Raw genomic sequence first — 13,963 nt, 5'->3', positions numbered from 1 at the left:
AACACTAGTACAGATAACAATGTTACTCCATAACCTCAAGTCTTAACCTGGGAGAAAGTCTCTACTTCTCGAATCCATGAATTTCCAATATATATATATATATATATTAATTAGGCATACGGCGATCTCAATCAATAACCAACTAAAAAGTCAATGTTCACGAGCACCGTACAATACGATAAATAACCACAACCAGAAATCAGATGAGTGGATGAAATATGAATGCAATGCAATGATACACACACGCTTCGAGCGAAATATCTCGTCGCCTCGACAGTCATGACCCATGGGGGACCGCTAAGTCTATGTACCTATTATGGCGCACAGCCCGATCCAATAGTCAATGTTGCGGAACGTGCAACCCGATCCCAGTCAATGTTGTGGTACGTGCAACCCGATCCAAGTGTTGCAGTACGTGCAACCCGATCCGATATATATATATATATATAGTGTGTGTGCCAAATCGTGATGGAAACATATCACAATAACAGCCTCAATATCAATTCCTTCCTCTTCACAAGTTACTAACCAAACTGAGAGATACGGGTTCACAATCATGAATAAGTCACTAAGTACTCATATCAGAGTATCATGAAAGATGAGAATGAGTACACTGCATAATATCAATGAATGAACAACCTATCAAATCAATCGTGCCACACATGGACGCATATCACCATAACAATCTCAATATCATAGCTTTTCTTTCCTTCCCAACAACATCAACACATGATAAAATACGATCTCCAAATCATAAGGTAAATCACTAAGCAACAAGTATGGAATCACTCACGTGGCTACAAGCCAATGAATCACATCAAGGCAACAACTCAATAGAACACAACAAGGCGACAGGCCACAGTCAACAAGAATACAAACCTAAGTATTCCATCCTAACTCCATACCCGAAGGAATACATGCTTTCTCTAACAATCACTAACTCTACATATGATTTGCTAACCTTAGCCTTGCCCTTTCTTTGCGCCTCCAAATACTCAAAGTCTAACCATATTGGAATTCTACATTAGAAATCAAGAAGAACAATATCCATATTGCTATACTTCTAATTTAGGTCCAATTCTAACTATGGAGAAAGGGGGAAATGGGCCACATGGGTAAAACAAGTATTTTAAAAGTGAAATATGCAATTCAACGTTCTAGGAGTTCAATCCTACTAACCAATTGCTAAAATAACTCAAAAATGGTCAATTTCGTTATTCAAGCGAAAACCCCCAAATTGGGTATAAACCCTAACTTTCCAACATTCAATCTCATCAATCATAAATGGAAGGTTCAAGCCTATTAGCTATTAAATCATCATCTCCTATGGTTAGGTTAGTTAAAACCACTAACAAATCCAATTTAGAAAGACTAAACATCATTTTATGAAAAAATACGTCAAAACCCATCTTTCCTTTTAAGCTCTATGGAGAATCTAAAATGGATTCAAGCTTAAGGAAAGATAAAGGAATGGATTTAAGGTTAGGAGACCTACCCACCATAGTAAGCAGCCAAAAACTCTCCAAATCGCCTCAAAGGATGCTTAGAAGAAATAATATTTGGAATGGGGAATGGTAGGGTTTTAACTAAGCTTTAAATAACATTCTTGTCTTGCCATCCGCTGCGACGGTTGGACTTTCGCTATAGCGGGCTTGTTACAGTGAGGCTAGGCCTGCTACAATGACCAACCTCTAACTCACACAGCCGCGATGGCGACTCCCTTGCCGCTATCGCAAGTCCACCACAGCGGATATCCATCAGCTGTGGTGACTCATCATAAACTCCCTACAATCGCTACGACGGTCGGTCCCTTGTTATAGCGGGACGGCTACGGCGAGCATGGTGCCGCTATAGCGGACACCTGACACCAAAAGAATCTTGGTTTTTCACAAGTCTTAACCCGGAATTCGACTATCACCCGATGCCCCACAGATACAAAACAGACATGCATACACACATAAAAATGTGCTACGAACTCACCCGTGGCCTTAATTCCCAACGGAGGTCTATTTGACCAAGTCAACCCCCAATAGCCTAAAGCCAACTTTCCAACCCAAGTCCCAAAATGCTCCCAAGTGCCTTGGAACCGAACTGGGCATCCTACCAAGTCACAAATGACCATCCGGACCTCTCAGAATCAACAAAATTCCAAAAAAGGTCCGTTTACCTAACAGTCAACTTTGAGTCAAATATTTTTCACTTAAGGCTCAAATTTCCAAAAGTCACACTAAAACCTGCCTGGTGACCTCGGAAACCATGCCACCCCACCCCGCGGGTCAAAATCATGCTAAAAAAGCTAGGAAAAGGGTCACCGGGGGTAAAAGGGTCAAAAATGCTATAACGGCCGAACGGCTCGTTACACATACTCATTTCCATGATAGATTGATATGACCTATGATTGGTACAGATAATGATAACTGAGAAGAAAATATTTGAGATTCTTTGGACAGACTTGATATAGTAGTCATCTCTGGGTTGTGTGCGGAATGGCTAGTGATATGGAACCACCTCTGGGCTGTGTATAGAGTGGTTGGTTTTGTGAAAGTCATCTCTGGGTTGTGTGCGGAGTGACTAGTACATGGACTTTATGGGTCCCCCATTGGTCATGACTATCGAGACGTAGAGGTTATCCGTCCATAGCATGTGTGCACGGAGATAGACATTTGGCCAGTTCATATCATTGCATTGCATATTCACTCATTACTTCATTCATATATTACATTGACTCTGCTTGATATTCCTATCACTTGCATTACTTGATTCTTGGACTGTGTTGTGATTGTTTTTTATTACTAGCATGTCTATCTTTAGTTCCTTTCTTTATATATGTTATCTAATTGTTGTTGGCCTATGATACCTATCAGTACAAAGTGATTGTACTGATACTATCTTGATGTACTCTTTTTCTGAGTGCAGAGTTCATGACAGGCTCCACTTCTATCCCTCGAGAGTGATCCCGAGGCCAGGCTACGAGTGTCCAGGGTGAGCATCCGATGAGCTTGCTGCCCGGAGACTCCTCTATCTTTTGTCTTTAATTATTTCCATTCTGAGACATATATTCATTTTCTTAGACTTTTATTCCTAGAAAGTTGTACTTAGATGCTCTTGTATCATTCAGACAAGATCTGGGGATTGTATGTTTAGATTCCGCACTACAATCTATCTATGATATTAGACTTCAATTGTTTTTATTTATTATCTTCTTGTTTGGATGAATGATTAAAGGACGGGTTTGCCTTCCAGGTGGGAAAAGGTAGGTGGCCGCACAATCGGTAATTTGGGTCGTGACAGTAAAATTAGATTATGAAAAAAACAGGCAATAAAAAAATGAAATTAGAAAAAGAGAAAAAAGAAAATGAAAGAGAAGAAAAAGAAGAGGAAACAGGTTTAATGTATAAGTTATTTTATAACTGATTTAGAGAAAAAGAAAGATAAAGTTATTTTTTTTAAAGGCAAATGGATGTTTACTATATTAGTTATCTTTTTTTATTGTATAGAAAAAAGAAGAACAATAAAGAAAAGGAGCCAAAGAAAATTTGAATGAAGTTAGATTATGGAGAAAAAAATAAAAAAAATGAAAAAATAATTAAATGAAATTAGAAAAGTAACAATAAATAAATAAAATGAAAAAGAAAAAAAAATCAAAAGAAAGGAGCCAAAATTGAGTATGGAATCAAATTATGGTTTAAAAAAAAAAGAAAATAAATAATAATATGATTTGGAAAAATAAATTAACAAAAAAGAAAAAAGAAAAAAAAAAGATAAATGATAAAGAGAAAAACGAGAAAAAAGAACAGGATTAAAAAAAGTAAAGAAGAAGAAAAGAAAAAAAAAAGTAGAAAAATAAGAAAGAAAAAGAGAAAAAAGAGGAAATCACAATGGGTAGAAATAGTAATTAGTTTGATGCGTAGAAAAGTAAATGGGTAGGCAGAAATAATTAGTTTACCTTTGATGGAAAAATATATAGTTTTCCCTTAAATTTAGGTAACTATTGAGTCATGCATATATAACATATGATACTAAAAAAATCTGTACATGGTAAACAATCATGCAGTAATTTAGCTTACAATGATGCAATTTTAACTTAAATGCATCACTTTTTTTAATCAGCTTTAATAGTCGGCAAACATATATCACTTGACAATGTGGAACATAGAATCTAAGGTCTGAGTTTTAGGCTCAACAGTACCTGGAACAACAATTATACATAATAGTTTACACCACATCGATCTCTTTACGAGATGAATCCCATTTCGAGGAACGCTCTTCTATTTGGCAAGGTGGCTGGAAGGCGCACACGACCTCGTTTAACCTAAACTGAAAATCAAAACATTTCGTAGCTTCTAGTTGTTTTTATTTTTGGCAATCATAATCGAGCAAAGTGAGAAAAATTAAGAATTCAATTTGATTTATAATAGGATTCTTATGTGTTGTTATATATACAACCTCAGAGAGCAATGTTAGGATTAAGTAATAGTACAAGCTTATTTTAGTTGTCCTATTAGTTTACAACTTCTAGTCCAAATCACTTTGCTCAAGGTCCACAAAACATCCTCTTGAACTAAAACAAATGAATTGTTGTATTCCTATCTGTGCACGAATTCGTGTTTTTTTTTTTTTAATATTTACTTCCTTTCTTTTCATGATGGAAGTTAGTTATGGTCAAACATATGCTTTGCCAAAGTAGTTGGAGTTAGAAGATTTACATTGGCGACTATTAAGGTAGCCACAAAAGCTATAAACTTTTTGCACGGAATCTTACTTTTGTGGCAACCAATGGAGTCACCACTAAAAACCTCATAGCTTGTAATAGTATCAATAAGAACATGACAATAATTGAAAGATTTGATAACCTTCTTTAATGGATGAACAATTTTGTTCAGAGTACAGAGTTTCACTGCTTAAGTGGACACTTCTTGTAAATTAGACACTTCTAGTAGTTCATACATTTAGTTCTCTATAGAGCTTTTGGTGATGGTACATTGGGCTTAAATGAAGGATCATAGCCATTGGAGGGACTTCTCATATTTTCACTTTCATTTATTTGTAACCAATCTCAAGCTTAGAAGAAAGCAATGTTAAGAGCATCCTTGAGTTGTTTCAGTCCAACAGAAGTAAACATAAAAGCATGAATTTCTGCACATATAGGAAAATAAAAATTCTTTTTATTCTATAAATCAAGACAACTAAAACAATGAGAATAGAGCTGAATGCAATGTTTAGTGTAAACCAGTGTTTTAAAAGGCGTTTTCGGGGCGAGCCCCGGGGCCAGCCCTGGGGCGGGGCGTACCAAAAATGCCCCGGGGCGATGGGTCGGGGCGAAAGTCTCCAAAGGCGTACGCCCAACAATTCGGGGCATACGTTCGGGCGTTTGGGGCGAGTTTTTTTTGTTGGGGCGTGTTGGGGCGTAAGCCCAGAAAACTTCTTCAAACTAAAACGAAATTTGTTAAATAAGTCCTTAATATAATTCCCAAATTCTCAAAAGTCAACATGTAATTACTCAAATGTTTTAAAAAGGAACTGAAACATTAAATTTAAAAGTCAAGACCTTTTTTTATAGCTAGAATGCCTAATATATATTGTTTTCCAATTATTTATCTTGTCTTCTACCATCTCAAAAAAGTAACGAGCAGTCACTTGTACTTGTAAGTAGTGTATAATAGATTGTTCTAATTAGTTTTTTTGTGGGGGTGAAGCATACGCCCCGTACCTCGGGGCTTACGCCTCACTGAGGCAGACGTAAAACGCCCTGTCTTACGCCCTCGCCTTTTAAAACACTGGTGTAAACAGAGAATGAACCTAATGTTAAGGCCAATCAAACTAGAAGTGGCAAAATAATACTAGTACTAATAAGCTATTACTTAATCCTAACCTTCCTATCTGAGGTTGTATGTATAACAACACACGAGAATCATAGGTAAATCAAGTTTTTTCTATATTTCATTTGCAGTTTAGCTTAAAAATGGATTGTATTGCGGTCAACTACCTGCCCACATAAAAGAGCATTAACTGAAATCGGTAATTTATATCGGTAAGAGGTTGATGTTGTGTAAACCCTCATGTACAACTACCGAGATACCGTCGAGCGCAAAACTCTGATCTTATGTTCCACATTCCCACATTGCCCAATGCAATGGATATTGCTGTCCATGTCCTGGGATATACCTACATTTTCAAACATTTTCTCGTGTTAATTTTTTGTTCTCTTTAATGTTGGGGGAAAATAATTTCATATTGTATTTCATCCATACAAATCTATGTGACACTTTTTCCTTTTTAGTCATCCAAAAAGGAACGACACTTTCTATATTTGGTAACAATTTAACTTCAGACTTCCCATACCCTTAATGAGATGATTTATACCCAAACAAATATTCTATGGCTTATTTTAGATCACAAGTTTCAAAAGTCATCCTTTCTTTCTCAAACTCCGTGCGCAGTCAAACACATTCACGTATAAACTGAGACGGAGGGAGCATGAATTAATCTGATCACCTGAGTTGTGCAACGTGAAACTGCATCGCCAAGATTGTATTAATTCCTGCTTGCTAGACTCCATCGTTCTCCAGCCATGTTGCATTTAACATCAGGAGTAATTAACAATCGAAGTCGAACATAAGTGCATAGTAATAGATAGAAATTGGAATGATTTGTGTTCTCTACATAAGTTTACCCTACTACCCATAAGGCATAGCCGGTAATATGCCAGCTTTGGACGATCCTCTCCTTGTTCTCGAATACAATCTCAATAAATGTCATGTAGTCAGTTCCCAATACAGATGCGCTGAGGTAAATTCCGCCACTGGTGGGGCGTCGCCTATGCTTCCCACACTAAATCCACCAATTTTAAGGTAGTCAGCAAGCTTGAGCGGAGTATTAGTGGGCACAAAGGACACACTGTTGATAGCATATCTCTGCTCGCCATTCACCAGACCAGCAAAGTTTGCAAGTCTGATAGTTCCAATTGTATTAATCATACCATTACGTGAAAATTAATAAGTGTTGGACGTTCTAAGTATGGATACTGGAGTTCCCTTCAAGGATATATGATATTATGCGAATTAATCCTATGGTCATGACAGTTTACGTTCATATAATAAGCTATGGAAGATTCCGGGATCAAGCAAATCGAAGAAAATAAATTTGTCGAAAATTTGGAAAAAGTTGACAGAATTTTGGACATAATTTTGGGTCAACTTTGGAGGGGTATATCTCCTAGTATATTAAGAGTTTTAAGGTGTTTCAAAAGCCTAAAATGAAGTTCGTCGAGTCTAGTTTCCAACGCAACAAACCGCTCGTCGATACGATATCGAAGTAGAGAATTATGGACGTTACAAGTTCAGTTGACCGAGCAAAGATAAGAAACGCATAAACGCGTGCTACGACTTGCTACGTCTGCTATAAATGACCCCGACCCCCTGAATTTGAACTAATATAAAAGGGGCTTGCCCCCCTCTTTTTCAGCCAAAACCTCTTCCAAATTGTTCCAAAATCCTCTAGAAATTTCCCCAACTTCCAAACCCAAATTTCAAGCCTAAATCAACAATAATTCCCGAATTTCGGTTCAGGCAACGTATAGTTGCGAGTATAGAATCGTATAGCGACGCGTGTGGTTCAAGTTTAAGGTGAATAAAGTGAAGTTCTTCTACTATAAGGTATGTTCTTGCTATTATTTACATGATTAAGATGATATAAAGGTTTAGCAATTCTTGGAAAGAAGGAAAGAATCATAGGAGAAAAATCATAAAGAGTTGAATATAATTCTTTGATTATGGTATTATGGATGTTGTTATGGTTGGTTTGAATATTGGAGAAACATCGTGTGGGATGTTTTATGGAATATATTGGTATTGATATGGTTGTTGATGTTGTTGGTATTGTTTGGGAGTTGTTTTGGTATTTGGAGGAGGTAAAGAATATAGGGGAGATTTTGGGCTGAAATTTCGTAGATTGTAGAAAGATTTATTTGAAGGACTAAGACAAGCGTATAAAGGTGAGTCTAACAATAGTATAAATTTTCTTGAATATAGATTTACGAGCCTGGGAGGACAAGCATTGAGTAGTTAAAGTTAAGGCGACCAAAAAGGTATGTTAAGGCTAAACCCTTTCTTTCTAAAGGCATGATTCTTTTGTTATAAACCTTTGTGCCATATCCATAATATCCTTGCCTCCACAAATGCTAGATGTTCTATGATGATTATGAATCTGATTCTGATTCTTATGATATTATTGAGCTTATTCATGATCTTGAGACTATTCTTTGTGATTGATCTCACCTCATAATGCTTGTTCTTTCGAGGTGAGATATAGCGATGATAACGATTCTATTTTCAATGCTATCTAAGTTCATGATTCTCGAGACTCCCATGACATCGTCGACTTCACCTTAAGATAGTTGATCTTCTAAGGAAGGATATAGTGATAATGATAATGGTAATGATGATGTTGATTTCAGTTATGTATTTTTATGTATATGTATGTATGTATGTATGTATGCATTGCATCCCACTGATCAGTTGGGCATAACATCGAGTCCTGCAAGGGCCGAGTACGGATAACATCGAGTCCCGCAAGGGCCGAGTACGGATAACATCGAGTACCGCAAGGGCCGAGTACGGATGACACCGAGTCCCGAAAGGGCCGGGTACGGATAACACCGAGTCCCGAAAGGGCCTGGTACGGATGACACCGAGTCTATAAATATATATATATGCGGATACACCGAGTATACGGATAACACGGATGTATGTATGTATAGTAAGTGTATGTGAATGCATATGTATGTATGTTGTGTATGGATATGTATGAAATGTTTTTCCGTAGACGAGTAGTTTACATGATAGAGATCTTAAGAAGAGTACGAGGTATAATTACTTACTTTATCTTATGTTATCTTCATTCTGATATCATACTACTATTCATGCCTTACATACTCAGTACATTGCTCGTACTGACGTCCCTTCTTGTGGACGTTGCGTTCATGCCCGCAGGTGTAGATAGACGAGACGAGGATCTTTCATCGTAGGCTGCCTTCAAGTACTGGTCTCGAGTGGTGGCTCCACTTCTTCCTGGAGCATTGACGAGTCTGGGTTTATATATATAACTTGTGTTAAGGGTATGTCGGGGGCCCTGTCCCGACTTATATACTTCAGTCATGTTCATAGAGGCTTTGCAGACAGTTCCTGTGTACAGCTTAGTCATAGTGTGACAGTAGTAATGTCGGCATCATGGGTCCATTGTACATATATTTATGCATGATATTATGTTCATATTTAGCCTCTTGATCTTATTGTTTCCATTTGAGACACGAAGGATGTAAGTTATAAGTTGGTTCGCTCGGTTCCTGTAAGGTGCCGGGTGCCAATCACGCCTTACCTAGGGTGGGGTGTGACAAAGTGGTATCAGAGCAGTTCTGTCCTAGGGTTGTCTGCAAGCCGTGTCTAGCAGAGTCTTGTTTATGGTGTGCAGTGCACCACACTTATAAATAGGAGGCTGCAAGGCATTTAGGAAGGATTGACCCTTCTTTCTCATCTTAGATCGTGCCATAGAGCTAAATCATAGGATATGATGTCCCGATTCTAACCCCAAATGTTTTGATCATGGATAAGCAATTGATTATGCCGCTACGAGATAATTCTTTGAGAATTGAAGTTGTTCATTCGAAAGGTATGTTTCCTGTTTTATTAATATGGATAGACGTTGATATAAGAACTTGAGCAAGATATTATGGGTATTTGTGATTGCTCTGTGGGGCATTGGATGTGTTTTCTGGACTGTGTACAGGAATGAGGTAGTAAGAATTATAGAGGAAACTCTGCCGAAATTTTCACAAATTGAATTGTTTGCATGTTTATAGAGAAAGAGTAAAGGAAAAATATGACCATTAGCCGTTTGGTAAGTCATGATTGAAGGAACAACTATGAGACGCTTTCAAGGAGAAGTTTTAGAATGATTTTAATTTAATTTAAAGGAGGAACCCTGGAGGGAAAAATGATTAGCAGTTAAAGAAACTGGAATGAGTTGCATCCGAGATTTTGGGGGATTGAGACCTATTGGAAATATAAGGAAAGTTGGCATTAGGAACTCAAATAAGGTATTACGATTTATAGATTGGATTGGTTAGTAAGAGGTAACAAAGAAATACTGATATGGAGAAGGAAGTTAATGAGTACGGGAAGTTTCACCCTAGAAATATATATATATATATATATATATACGAGATCAAGATGGGTTTGTACTCATAGTGGAATGTTTTGCAAGACTTCTAGGTAGATATTATTAAGTGGCATACGGGAAAGAGCACCTTAAGAGCAAAGGAAATCAAGGAGGACAGAAGTACGAGAAACTGCGGTTATGAATTGATTAAAGGAAGTTATGTGACCATCGACGATAAGAGGAAGTTTAATAAATTAGTAAGGTTGGCCAAAGGTAGACAGTGATGGCATAAGACAGTGGACTTGGAATAGAGATACGATTATAAAGGAAACAGGACGAAAATACGAGGAATAGACATACATACGAGCAAGCTATGATATCGTAAAGGGAAATGAGAAGTGAATGACAGGATGCACTTTATAGGTATTTCATGACGAAGACAAGGATTGACTGGATAAGGTATTGGAGGAATTATGACACCGACAATGGGGCAATCGAAAAGTAATAGGGAGCTATGAAGCAAGATGAGCTAAGGAAATGCAAGGAGAAGTCATGAAAGTAGACGGAGATAAGATCGCAAGAAAGGGATTCAAGGATATAAATAGAAGAGACGAGCATTTAAGGAATTAAGAGATCTGCTTGACTGATAAACCGAAACAAAAAATAAGTGCATTAGACTTATTAAGTGAGAGTTGGGCAAAGGTCAAAAAATAAAAATAAAGGGAGAACCCCAAAGGAAATGATCAAAGGATATTGCGGTTGGTCGAAACAAGTTGGTGACAATGAACCCTCGTGGAACAAGTAAAATAATGGCTTCCTTAAAAAGGGGGGGGGGAGGAATGGAGGTTACAGATAAGGAAAGAACGAAGCGATTTGAATTCACTACAGGACAAAGACCCTTAGTTAAGAGTTCACTCCTAATTTATTAGCCGAACTAAGGAATCAGAAACTTTAAGGGTAAGTTGAAGGAAAGGAATCATTAAGGAAGAGATTTGTGATGTTTGATATAAGTACAAGAGCTACCGTCAGCAAGCGCAAGTGCAAGAAATCCAACTAAGAGCAAGAGGAGTTAAGCAAAAATTCTGGTGTTAAACTGATTGATAAATAAGGTATCGCAAGGATTAATTTGACTACTATGGAAAGCAAAGGATGTTGTGATATGACTAGTTTGAGGATATCAAAATGGAAGGAATGAGAATGAATTAAACTCTAAGAAGATGAAGTTAGGGATATCGGTGAGAACAAGAAATTTTGAATGAAAGTATGTATCATATAAAAGTGCAAACGGCAAAGGAAGAAAGATAACCTGCGTAATTCGAATAAGTTATGTTTTAATTGAGCAAGTGAGCAAAGTAATTACCAGTGAATGCAGGTAAGAACATGGACATTTACCTCAGAGCGAACTCTACTTTAACATTCGAGGACGAATGTTTTTGAAGGGGGAGAATGTTACACCCCGTAGTTTCGTACGTGAAAATTTATAAGTGTTGGACGTTCTAAGTATGGATACTGGAGTTCCCTTCAAGGATATATGATATTATACGAACTAATCCTATGGTCATGACGGTTTACGTTCATATAATAATCTATGGAATTTTCGGGACCAAGCAAATCGAAGAAAATAAATTTGTCAAAAATTTGAAAAAAGTTGACAGAATTTTGGACATAATTTTGGGTCAACTTTGGAGGGGTATATCTCCTAGTATATTAAGAGTTTTAAGGTGTTTCAAAAGCCTAAAATGAAGTTTGTCGAGTCTAGTTTCCAACGCAACAAACCGCTCATCGATACGATATCGAAGTAGAGAATTATGGACGTTACAAGTTCAGCTGACCGAGCAGAAACGCGTGCGTGCTACGATATAATAACTGCTACCCATTAATTTTCTAAGACTTTGCTACAGTGACCCGACCCGAATTTGAACTAATATAAAAGGGGCTTGCCCCCTCTTTTTCAGCCAAAAACCTCTTCCAAATTGTTCCAAAATCCTCTAGAAATTTTCCCAACTTCCAAACCCAAATTTCAAGCCTAAATCAACAATAATTCCCGAATTTCTTGTTTGCAACGTATAGTTGCGAGTATAGAATCGTATAGCGACGCGTGTGGTTCAAGTTTAAGGTGAATAAAGTGAAGTTCTTCTACTATAAGGTATGTTATTGCTATTATTTACATGATTAAGATGATATAAAGGTTTAGCAATTCTTGGAAAGGAAAGAATCATATGAGAAAAATCATAAAGAGTTGAATATAATTCTTTGATTATGGTATTATGGATGTTGTTATGGTTGGTTTGAATATTGGAGAAACATTGTGTGGGATGTTTTATGGAATATATTGGTATTGATATGGTTGTTGATGTTGTTGGTATTGTTTGGGAGTTGTTTTGGTATTTGGAGGAGGTAAAGAATATAGGGGAGATGCTGCCGAAATTTTGGCAGATTGTAGAAAGATTTATTTGAAGGACTAAGACAAGCGTATAAAGGTGAGTCTAACAATAGTATAAATTTTCTTGAATATAGATTTACGAGCCTGGGAGGACAAGCATTGAGTAGTTAAAGTTAAGGCGACCTAAAAAGGTATGTTAAGGCTAAACCCTTTCTTTCTAAAGGCATGATTCTTTTGTTATAAACCTTTGTGCCATATCCATAATATCCTTGCTTCCACAAATGCTAGAAGCCTATGAATCTCATGATCCTTATGATATTATTGAGCTTATTCATGATCTTGAGACTATTCTTTGTGATTGATCTCACCTCATAATACTTGTTCTTTCGAGGTGAGATATAGCGATGACGATTCTATTTCTAATGCTATCTAAGTTCATGATTCTCGAGACTCCCATGACATCGTCGACTTCACCTTAAGATAGTTGATCTTCTAAGGAAGGATATAGTGATAATGATAATGGTAATGATGATGTTGATTTCAGTTATGTATTTTTATGTATATATATGTATGTATGCATTGCATCCCATCGCCGGGGATCACACCGAGTTGGGCATAACACCGAGTCTCAACAGTATGGGGCCGCAAGGGGTACGGATAACATCCGAGTCCCGAAGGGCCGGGTACGGATCACCACACCGAGTCCGAAAGGGCCTAGTACGGATGACACCGGTCCCGAATACCCGGTACGTTGCTCGTGCGGCGTCCTTACTTTGTGGACGGCTGCGTTCGTACCGCGGTGTAGATAGACGAGACGAGGATCTTTATTCGTAAAGTGCCTTTCGAGGTATTGGTCTCGAGTGGTGGCTCCCCTTCTTCCCCAAAATTCCGAGTCGAGTCTTTTATATATATATATAGAAATTTTGTTAAGGTTACGTTGGGGGCCCTTCCCCACCCCCCTCGGTCGTATTTTTGAGGCTTTGGGACGGGTTTTTGTGTACATCTCGGTCATGGGATGGCCCTGGTAATGTCGGCATCATGGGTCTATTGTGTGTGTGTGTATATATATATATACTTGTGCAGGATATAATGTTCATATTTAGCCTCTTGATCGTATTGTTTCCATTTGAGACATGAAGGATTTAAATTATAAGTTAGTGCGCTCGGTTCACCCAAGGGGCGGGCCAAACACGCTTCCGGGGGGGTGTGACCTTAAAAAAATTTAAAATATAAAAAATGGCACCCTCCGAAATAATGGGGTGCTCACCCCCCTTGGGGAGTAGCTCCCAAAATCGGGCCCCTCCGGTCACGGGGGATGGTGGCGTCCCAAAAGGGCGTCGGTACGAACAATGTCTCGGTATGTAAGGCTTTTTAAAAAAATAACATATCAAAGAAAGATAAGGAAGCATCAAAAGTGAGGAAGCA

At 37.8% G+C, this 13,963-nt stretch overlaps 1 pseudogene; it reads right to left on the bottom strand.

The window, feature by feature from the left end:
* Positions 1-3,178: 3,178 nt before the first annotated feature.
* The window catches only part of LOC132029487 (L-ascorbate oxidase homolog), an 18,837-nt pseudogene continuing 8,052 nt past the window's right edge, over positions 3,179-13,963 (bottom strand).

The sequence above is a fragment of the Lycium ferocissimum genome, chromosome 9 (assembly GCF_029784015.1).
Source record: "Lycium ferocissimum isolate CSIRO_LF1 chromosome 9, AGI_CSIRO_Lferr_CH_V1, whole genome shotgun sequence".
NCBI classification, from domain to species: domain Eukaryota; kingdom Viridiplantae; phylum Streptophyta; class Magnoliopsida; order Solanales; family Solanaceae; genus Lycium; species Lycium ferocissimum.
This window is presented reverse-complemented; position numbering and strand designations above follow the sequence as displayed.